The sequence below is a fragment of the Trachurus trachurus genome (genome assembly GCF_905171665.1).
Source record: "Trachurus trachurus genome assembly, chromosome: 14".
NCBI lineage: Eukaryota > Metazoa > Chordata > Actinopteri > Carangiformes > Carangidae > Trachurus > Trachurus trachurus.
The window spans coordinates 15,376,582-15,388,271 of NC_139903.1; positions in this window are offsets into that span (position 1 = coordinate 15,376,582).

Here is an 11,690-nt window from a genome sequence, read left to right on the forward strand (position 1 = left end):
GATGAACTGTTCATGCACCTGTGCTCCGTTGCTCTGCACCAGCCTTGACAAGGTGCAAGCAGAGCTGAGTTTACAAAAATAGCTGTAAAATGTCACAGATAATTAAGCGTATCCACTCATCACATGACGACTTGAAGTTTCTGGGGGGGGGGGGGTTTTCTTTTGTTTTTTTTTCCATTTGTACAGTAGCACTTGATGTACCCGCTCCTGACTTATTTTGACAGTTTTGGCAGCTTCCTCTTCTTCCACTGCTGAACTGGAAAATCTCTCACATTCAGAAACCAAAACTGAATTCAGTTGTCTGCATATGAAGCAGGAAATGTTTCCTGTGTGTTTCATGTTATGTCCGCGTAAATATTTTAGCGGGAAACTGGGAGCAAATCACGTACATGAGAATGAGTTAGTAATTAATGTAAGTGTGTGTGCCAGCGTCTATATGGCAGCTGTTTATGTACATTTTATAGTGGAAGTGGTGAATACAGGAGTTAATGTGTGTCAGGGATAGTTTGAGTTATGGGCTGTATATGTACACACACACACTTTCTCTCACTAGATCATCCTAATATGGCTGACCTGTATACACCATTATGTAATTCTGCTCTCGAGTGAGCAGCCAGCTCTGCGCTCACATTTCCTTAACCAGAACTTCACTATTCTCACACCTTCAAAGTTAAGATGCAGATGCATGTGATTAACAGTGTGAGCTTTAATTGCTGCAACAATGACTTACAGGATAACAGCACGGTATTGATGATAATTATGTAAATGGGGTAAAACTGTACATCTTAAGCAGAAAAACCTTTCATCGTCGCTACAACACCCACACATGCACCCAGGCGCGCACACACTTACACATGCACATGCTGTTAAAAATATATCATGCTAGAAGTAGCAAAGAGAAGAAGAAAAAAACCTCTCTCCCTGTGGACAAGCTTGAACACTGAGAGCATTTCCACTGATGTACATTCACAAACCACCGTTATAATAATCCTGTCTAAGACTTGAAAAGCAACTCACCCATAAATATGCTGTCTCCATCCTCCTGTGCTGCTGTGCTTAAACACTCTGGTCTTCGGGATCTATGATGTGCCTCTGACCAAAAAGTAGGCCAAGGACAAGGGCTGGTCATCTAAGCAGGGTAAACCCGAGCAGAACATGCAGATCATGGGGCTGCCGACTGAAAAGTAGCCAGATTTATCTTTAGCAGAAGCTAATGGCACAGTTTCTCATTTGAGCTGCTGAATTCAAATTACTGTATTATTTATGTAACGGCTGTGATAACCTTTTAATAAGACAGGAAGTGATACAGATTATTTCAACTCAGAAGTACAAGACGTTTTGATTAAGAACGTCTGAAGGTGCTCTCTACAACATCTCGTTACACATCGACGATAAAACGCAGTGCAAAGAACCGTCAGTGTTTTTATTTCAGTGCATATTGAAAATATTATTGACATCTCATTGGCTTCTCTGTGGCAGAAACTACCTCTTCCTGGTCCAAAAATACTCAGCTGGCACAAAACCTGAGAGACCATTTTCTGAGTTGTCAAGGACAAGAGACACCCACAGGTGTCGGCGCACGCACTCGCTTTAGGAAGTGTCACTTTTTTGGGTGTCGTTTCAGGGGCATCATTGTGAAGAGAGGATTTTGGCGACTGCTACAGCGCGGCCTGCCGGCTCTCAGCTTTTGCGGCGTGGATGCTACTGCGCCTTCCCTGAAGTAAACTATCCTCAGCGCAGGTGATGAGTGCGATGTACCATGTGCGAGCTCCTCAGGAAACAGGCTGCACTTTGGTTTGTGGGATTTTTTACGTGTCCCAAGGCAGATGTTCACTGATTTGGCTGGTGCAAGTAACATTTGTTTTCCGAGGGATACGAAGGAAAATATCTCACCAGATTGTGTGTGTGTGTGTGTGTGTGTGTGTGTGTGTGTGTGTGTGTGTGTAGGCATGCCTTTTGGGGCTGCTGGATGCTTACAGCAGTGGAGCTGTACACCTGCTAAGCTTCATCAGAGGTGAGAAGTGGAGCCTAAGTGTATAATTAGCCACTCACAACAATTTAAAAGATGTGGATTAAACTATCCGCTCTTTGCTCACAGGTCTTTTAACAAACTGTTCCCTCATTTCCTCTGCTGCTGGAAAATATTAAATAATATTTGGAGGGTGAATTTGGAGAACATTAGTGGTTGAAGGTACACAGTGAAAATAATCTTTAGAGTCTTTATTACATGTAACTAAATAAGCATGTTTATTAAGAGTTTAAAGGGACATTGTGTAACTTCTCCTGTTATCTATTCAGGAAAATAGATTATTTCATTCAAAAGTATGTTTTTCATTAATCAGTAATCACCCCCATCAACAAACTGAAGTGTTCCGGTAAGCTCTGAATTTGCCGTTCATATCATTCATACATCGAGCGGGTAAGCTCGGTGCTGGCTGACATGTGTCGCCATGTTTTTACGTTCAGTGGCAGTGTGACGGTAGGAAACCACGGAAACTCAGCGGAGACACCGGAGCTGTCGGCTCAGGTGGAGGTGGCGTCTGTGAAAAGTCACCGCGGTAACGCAGTGAGGGGGAATGGAGCGTTACACTGATGCTGCATTCATGTGCAGTCGGACAGACGGCCGTCGGTAACAAACCAGTTGTCATTTTAGTCACAGAAGTCGAGAGAAAGCTGGTAAAACGTGGGTCAGGTAAACAATACGACATCGCCATGACAACATATTGTCACGTGTATTGTTTTGCCTCGTGCTGACGGACCACTTGTTTACATAGAGGCTTGTTCATGCCGTTACCTGCAGCGGCTGTCGTCTGTCTGCCGTCTGCCCAATTTCGCGTGAATGCAGCATGAAAAATACGATCGAGTTGCTTGCGATATACAACCGCAACGCTAGATGGGAGTAATTCCTACACAATGTACCTTTAACGCTCTAAAACTCACCTAATCTCGTTTATCGGGGCTTTGTGAGTGGAGATCAGCTCTGACTGGTGGTGGCCTGGCAACATCAACAAAAACACCAACAACTGTCCTCGCATTATGATTCAAACGTTGCACGATCATGATTGAAGCACAAAGATGTCACCGTCTTCCAACTGAACCAAAGCCGCTCTGCTCCTCACAGAGAAGATCTCAGACAAAAACACCAATTTTTTTTATTTTAAATTTTATTTAACCCAGAAAAAAGACTGAGTGAGAATAAAAATCTCTTTTACAAGATTAAACAGCAGCAGCACAATGAATAAAACATTTTGCATCGACACTAAAAACATGAAATGAAAACAAGAACACATATAAAACACAGAACTAAACAACATCAATGACTAAAAGTACCAAAATACAACACGATAAGTCAAAGCATCTATATCCTGACTTACCATTTGACCATACATTTAAAATGTCTGTATTCATGTCGTACGTTTTTTCAGTATAGGTTCCCTGTCGGTCATAAAAAGAAGCTAAATGAGAAAATGAGTTTTCAGGGCCCTTAAAGTTGATGATTAAAAGAAACTATAGCTGCTGTGGATAGCACACCAACTGTGCCATTGGTCTTTTAAGTCTAATAAGAGACAGTGTAACTAGCTTTTGTTCTGCCTACATGTCCCAGCATGCCTCATACGCACATTAGTGATGAGTCAGTCGTGAATACTTCAATTCTTTTGAATTGCGTTGTGGTACTTACAAAAGAAAAAGAGGGCCATTAACGTCCCTTCACATCTCTGAGGGCATGTTCTCATAAAACAGCGCTGAGACGTGTCGAGGTGGGTTTATGAAACGCCGTCTTTTCCATTTGTTCAGAGTCTGACTAAGTCACTCAACAGGAGAAGGAGTGAGTCCTCGTCATTGTGGCTAGTAGTGCTTCTGCTGCGGGGCAGGCATGAGTGGCATCCTGAACCTCATCTCGCCTTTTGTTGCATTTACTCAGCTGTGGATTCACTGCTTTGACTCTGGCGACGTGTTATACAATGGAAAATAGCTAGCTACCCCATAATGTTCCCCTCTGCACAGACAGACAGAGAAGTTGTGTGACTGTCTAAAAGGCTGCTGTGAAGCCAGACTGCACCGCGATACCACCAGGCGGAGAGAGACTGAAACTCAAACCCTCCCTGGGTGGTGGAAGTAATCCAGACTGCAACAGAGAGAGAGCTCTGGCAAAGTGTCGTGTTGTGGGCGTTATTCACACGCCCACACCGACGCCGATACACGGGAAAAGTAAAGCTGACAATCGCTGAGAGGATCAATGAAGTTTACTTTTTTTTTTGCCGATTACATCTTTGTGTCAAATACTTAATATCTACACAGAAAGCAGACCAAAAAAAACAATTATACAGATGTTCACTGTTTCCAGCCAGAGAGACAGCTCAGTAAACAGACTGCACATTTAACTACCTCTCCACTGCACTACTGTATAATTAGCCAGCTCACCCTCACCTCCAGTTGTCAGTGCATGCTGCCTGTTTAGCTGACAGCCAGGTGAGATGGCATTTTGCGCACTGATAAAGCAAAAACACACACACACACACACACACACACATACTACTCCCCTATCTAGCACTATCCTGGCTCTCTAAATTGCAGTAACCTTTCCTTGCTGATTATTCCCACCAACCCACTGCTTGCTAATTAATAAGCAGCAAGGGAATTCCAAGGCTGCTAATGCATTCACTTGTCCACTGCAGCATGTAGTGATGGAGCTCACATTCATCCTCCTAGTACTTCAGCATGAGAAACAGAGCTGGTGCTAGGAGTCGAGTTTGTTTGTTCACTTCTAAAGCCTTTAATGTTTGCATGTTAATAAGAAAATACACTACATTTAGCGATTTAGCTGATTATATAACCTTGTGGGGGGAAATGTATGCATTGAAGTTGGTGCAGGCAGCTGGAAAGCATTAATTATACCCACAAAAGGTGAGCTTGATGTGAGTGGTAAAATGCACTCAGCATTTATGTTATGGTATTTTGCATACAGAGCATACATTTAACAGAAGGTTAAATAAAAGGTCAGACGTGTCCTTATTTTTATTAAATATGTGTGAATCAGATCATGTTCCCAGAGGATACACCCCAGCTACAAGGGCCTCGTACTTTTTCCACAGTGTCGACTGGAAGACGGACACTTTCTCCAAGGCGGCCGGCCAGCGTCATGCTAACAGAATTCACCTGACCAATCATGTGCCTCTCTCAGTTCCCAGCCAAACATAAAGTCTCACTGGTTAATGACGAGTGGCCCATCCAACATACATAGTTTCACTACAGTCATCTGTCATCCAATCCAACTTTACTTACAGATCACAGTTGAAAACACAGAGGTTGACCATAGTGCCGTAATAAAAATAAATACATGAAATAATATCAGACTTTTTTCCGGTTTCTTTGAAAAACATTTAATAAAAGCTCAGGATGACCATGAATAGAACTAATTTTACTGCCCACAGTTTTTCTACAGTACAGCAAAGACTTACAGATTTTACTCCAGAGGCCTACATCTAAAAGATGAACAAGTCCTCTAATGTAAAAATATTTAATTTTAAATCTGATTTATTTATATACACTTTTTAGTCTTGTGGTGTTGGGTGGAATAAAAGGAGTGTTTTAGTGTCTGAACTGCTTTTGCATTTATTCAGTTGATCCTGTTGAGTTTACTTTCCGCTAAATAATAGAAATATTACGATGTTTGAAGTTATTAAACATAAAACTCATTGAAATATTCTCAGACTTGACACTCAAAGTAACAGATAAAAGGCTCTTTAAGATGTTACCTAACAGCGAGCCATGGCTGAAACAGAAACTCTGATCTTATTACATGGAGTTGAACACCATCTCCTGGTCACGTTGTGTACTACATTTCTTACTACAATTTTTTTTCTTTTTCTTTTTTTCTGTTTTTCATATTGAGATACAATACTACATGTACAGGCAGACATTGGTCTCAATGATTAATAATCCTCACAGAAAAAAAATCCTCAGTGGGTGCAAATGATAAAATGAATGATGGCTGATTTCACCTACTTCAGTTTCAGGGTCCTTGTTCTGTCCATAATTGATCTTCCTGTCATGACTTATGGGACACTTAATAATGTCACCTCTACTTTTCCAACTGTAACAAGTCAAAGTGTCGGCTCTGAAAACGTCCTGATCGAACCAAACCCTGTCAACCCGTGGCCCTGGATCAATAAACCCACTTTACCCAGTCGTCTCCTCAGTGAGTCCACTGGGTTTGGGATGTTCTGGGTTTAGTTTGGTGTGTGTGTGTGTGTGTGTACATCATTTCCTGCTGATGTATGACAGATGGGTGCTGCCGGCAGTGAACAGGATCGTAGTTGTTAGAGAAAGCCTTGTGGCTGCCTTGTCTGGAAGTCATAAAAAAAATACAAAACAATTGAAAGAATATCAGTAAATTAAAAAAAGAAGAAGGGAACAACAGCGAAGCTACTCACATACTACTACACTACAGCCTCGGCGAATGTGTGGAGAAGCAGTCAGTATTGTTGCTTTTAACTACAGAGGGTCTGTTTACTTGTTCACCACCTGCTGTTGCGTCACATGCCACTGTGACTCTGCCTCAGGCTATAGGTAACACTTTAAGGTATTTAGCTCTCAAAATGACTGACAGGGATTAGGGCCTGAACTGTTTCTGCGGAAAGGGGAGGGAGGCACGTCTAATAATACACTTACTGGAAAAAGAAACTCATATTACATCCACAGAACCAAAGCTTTACAAACACTGAGGCTAGCTGATGTATGAATACCAAAATTAAAAGCAACACTGGTGAAAGATGTGCTGGTGCGCGGTTTATATTCCTATCTTGTTTATCCATCGTCCAGGAGGCATCACCATTGTTCACCATGAATGAGGCGGACAAATAATTTCAAGATGCAAATGAGAAACAATTGCGGTCAGCTCTTGTGGTGGGAGTTTGCGCAGAAATCGAAAACAGTCTTCCTCTCGAAGCCCCTAGCAGTTAACAGCGGGACAAATGGGAAGATGTCGAAGTCTGAGCTTTGAATTGCTCTGACGCTCCTTTCTCGTGCCGACTACCACCTGCCACGGCTTTGACAGGTCTTGGCCGAGCTTCTGACAAGAGTAGTTATTGAAGGATGAATGTCCTTGCCTCCTCGGGAGAAGCAAAATTGCTGAGACACTTTTTTTTTCCCGCCAACACCTGGAATTTGCTCTCTTGAAAAAAACAGCCGTGTTGAGCTGATGATCTTCCCAAGGCCGTTCTGGCCTTCGAGGGAGCCAACTTCAGCCTTGCACCGGGGGCACTTGTCGTCATCATCAGGTCATCCATGAAAAGCCCTAAGAGGGCTGTTGCGAGACCGACATGGTCAGAGGGGCTTATGGCTTTCCACTTACTGGCATGATTTACATATTGATAGAAAAGCTGAAGACGGTGGCTCTAACGGCGTCCCCCGTGGAAAATCTCGCGCACATAGTGTTATGGTCTTTGCACTTCAGACTTTCTACAGTCTCAGGAACAACTGGTAAACATTAATATGGACAAGACATATCATTTCCAGCTGTGAATGAATACAAATGAAGCACAATAAGCCTTTTTTTTACAGGACTAAACATGAGGTTGTTTTGTTCCAGGTAAATAAAAGTAGAGGGAATGTGCTCTGCCTCCAGGCAATTTAAGATAGTGTCACAACAAAATGTATTTCACAAATAATCAGGGGAGAGAAAATCTTCAGCATAATAGAGGGGTTAAAGTCATCACCATCTAATCACTAACTAACACAGTATTTTGGCGCTTGTGGCGAACAAAAGTGAGACGAAGAATGAATCACAAGGCAGAGAGTTGAGGAGGAATCTGTGGAGACTGGTGGCACGTTTTTTTTTTTGTCTCAGCTACAAGGCTGACATAGACGGGGGCCCTTGTGAGCTGAAAGACAAGTGAAGAAGTCTATTAATCATTTATACTGCTTGGACCGTGTTCCCAAAAAGACAGCATTGTGATAACTCATTTATGGTTCCTCCACTGTCTCTCTAAAAGGGACAAGTACAAGCCGATGTTTCTGGTTTGACTCTCGTCGTCATCGCTGTCCCCGTTTGACATTATCACAGGTTCAGTCGTAAGATATCTCTGCGCTTCATCTGCAATATTTTCCAGTGGGATGGATTCATATATTCATAGAACATATGAGATAAGATACAACATTTTGAACATTTGCTTTTAGCGTAACTACTGATACATGCCTCTGCTTTAGGTGTGAATTACTGTCCTTTGACTCTTCTCCATGTATATTCCCCCGGACTCTATCACTCATCACTTCACTTCTATCCAAATATAAATGCGGTCATACAGAATACTTGATGTCTTGCTTCACAATCAGACATTGCGCAATTTATGCACGGTGTATTCAAAAAGTATTCAGACCCCCTCACTTATTTTCACATTTTATACTAATATCCTTAAAATTTGTTTTCCTCATTTTCTCACCTCGTAATGTCTAGCGATTATTTTTTTTTGCCAAATTTATTTAAAAAAGCAAAACCTAATATATCACATTAACATAAGTATCCAACCCTTTTACTCAGTACTTAGTTGAAACACCTTTTGGAAGTGATTAGTCTTCTTGGGTATGATGCCTGGATTTGGGGATTTTCTGCCATTCCTCTCTACAGATCCTCTCAAGCTCTGTCAGGTTGGATGGGGACTGTCGGTGGACGGCCACTTTCAGGTCTCTCCAGAGATGCTGGATTGGTTTCAAGTCAGGGATCTGGCTGGGCCGCTCAAGGACATTCACAGAGTGGAGCGGTGCCTGGTTTCCTCCAGATATGATGCTTAGGATTGAGGCCAAACAGTTCAATCTTGGATTCATCAGACCAGAGAATCTTGTTTCTCACAATCTGGGAGTCCTTTAGGTGCTTTTTTAGCAAACTCCAAGCAGCTTTCATGTGTCTCTCACCGAGGAGGGCTTCCATCTCGCCACTCTGCCATGGAGCCCAGATCAGTGCTGCAGCGACGGTTGTCCTTCTGGAAGTTTCTCTCATCCGGTTTGAGTGGCTTGTAGGAGCCCTGGTTGTTCCAAACTCCTTCGCCTTAGGGATTAGGGAGACCACCGAGCTCCTGGGAAACTTTAAAGCACCATAAATTGTTTCGTAGCCTTCCCCCAGATGCTGTACTTCCACAATCCTGTCTCTGAGCTCTCAGTCTGCTCTCAGTCTCCTACCTCATGGTTCGGTCTTTGCTGATTGGCGTAGCTGTAAGACCCTGTATAGACAGGTGAGACAGGTGTGTGCCTCTCAATATCATGTCCAGACAGTTGGATTTACCATTAGTGGCCTCCAACCAAGGTGCTGAAACATCTTAAAGATGTCCGAGAGGGGCGGTGCGTGGTGCAGTGGTTAAGGCGGCCGCCCCATGTAGAGGCTGCAGTCCTCAACGCAGGCGTCCCCGGTTCGAATCCCGTGCCGGGCAGACCTTTCCTGCATGTCATTCCCCCTATCTCTGCCTCCCCCTTTCCTGTCTATCTCACTATGTACTGTCAAATAAAAAGGCGAAAAAGCCAAAAAATATACTTTAAAAGATGTCCGAGAGAAACCGGAGGGCACTGAGCTAAACCTCAACTGTCATAGTGAAGGGTTTGAAAACTTACGTCACTGTGATATTTCAGTTTTCCCTTTTTAATAAATGAGCAAAATTTTCTGAAATGTATTTTTCACGGTCATTGTTGGCTGAATTTACACACCGAGTTAAATACATTTTTTTTTTTTTTAAATCAAATACTGAAAGGGTCTGAATACTTTCCGAACAGAGTTGACGTTCAAGTGGTAGTCATGTATGAGAAGGTAAATCAAAACGGTAAAGAGTTAAACCTGTTGAACGAGCCACTCATTTTGAATTCCTCTTTTTTTTCCTTTGTTTGATTTTGTTTTCCAATGAAATCTCTAACCTGAAACGGTGCATGACTCATGGAACAGTTGGTGCTATTCTGTGAAGAACAGGAGCTACAGCATTTGTCTCACCTCACATACACAAGACGACCTGAATAGAATACGTACAGGTTTTTTTTTTTTTTTTTTTTTTTTTTACAGTTTCTACACAGTCTAACAACACCTAGGTAGAAACAGAGATAAGACCCAACCTGAAAGGAAAAAAAACAACACATTTGTCAGTATGTGAAAAGTCTTATTTTCTGTCACGTCTGGCTCGTCTGTGATCATTTCTTGTGAGTTTCAGTGAAACATGTAATACTAATGTTGTCACTGACATACTGCACAGCCACACAAAAAAAGTTATTTTTGGCCACAATAATTGACAAATTAAGACCAAAGACCAAAAAACCAAAAAGAGAGAATAATAACTAACAAAGCAGTGTTATTGTCTGTACTTGTCAACGATCTGCCTGCAGCCAGTTTTGAAGATGAGAGGCGAGTAGCTCTCTGCATCGGAAACTTACTGTGCATTACAAAATGTTTGCAAGCTTGGGGGTAGCTTGTTAGCGGTTTTTAATTTAACGGCCATTCATTTTATCTCCTAAATACATGAAACATTACAAGGGAAACAAGACAAAGATGTTGTCTATTGCTGCTGTTCTGTTTAAAGCTCCAAATATGTTAAGTATGAGGATCTAGAAAGATGGCAGTGTTGTAGCAACCGGCTGCTCGTAACACGTGATGTTTCCCTGTCAGGTTCTAGTACAGGGTGTGTACACGCTGTCAGTCAGGGTACAGAAGAGGAAGTAGGCATTTTATTGGTTTACAGTAACAATTAATTTTGGGCCGCGTAGTAACATGCTTGCACTTGTGAATATTTTCGAAGAACCATACCACTTGAGTGACAAGCGCCAACTTTGCGTCTAGGCGTGTCTCGCTTTATTCATGCATGGATGGTGCAATGGAATTCACAGATGGGCCGTGCCTCCATCTCGGTTACCAAGAACCTTCATGCAGTGAAATAAAAACAAACGTGTCCTCAGCTGACTTTTCGATAGTGCAAAACAATGATATCATAAGCGGTAAAGTTGTGGTGACGCTGGACGGACCGGTCCAACGAGTCGAGCACAGTGGCCTCTTAATGCACAGTTTGCATGGGAGACGCATGGCACGTCCACACACAGGTGAAGAAGGAAAGTCTTCGCTTGGCTTTGTCAGAGCGGGTTGACGCGAGGTCACGACTCACCTGGGAGAACAAATTTGCATACTCTCTCTGACTTATGTAATGTTGGTGTTATTTCATCATATCTATAATGTTGCGAAATTAAACCTGTTACCAAACAATCAGCGTAAAACAATCACGAGTAGCTAAAAGTATAAATAGAACAATCCTGAGAAAAAACCTGAACGCTTCTTCGCACACATCACCAGATTTCTACCACGTGGGCTTAAAAACACAGCTGGGCTTTGGAGGGAACATTTTTTTAAACGGAAATAACATTTTAATTGCACTGAAAATTAGATGAAAACTAATTCCACCTGCCCTAGATGTCAGTTGTCATCTAACCTACTGTATAATGAATTGTATGGCCTGCCTGTGAAATGAGTAGCCTGTGGGTCATTCACTTTATGGAATATTAAAACACAACTCGAAGCACAAGGACAGGACCAGTACAATAATATTTTTAGCCAATAAGGAAGCTGTAATGACGTATTTCCAGTTAGACAGAAATCATAGACAATAACTTGTCATGTCCCAATTTTAAGCCAGCTAAATTACTGCTCGCAAACCGTTGAACCAGCCTTAGTG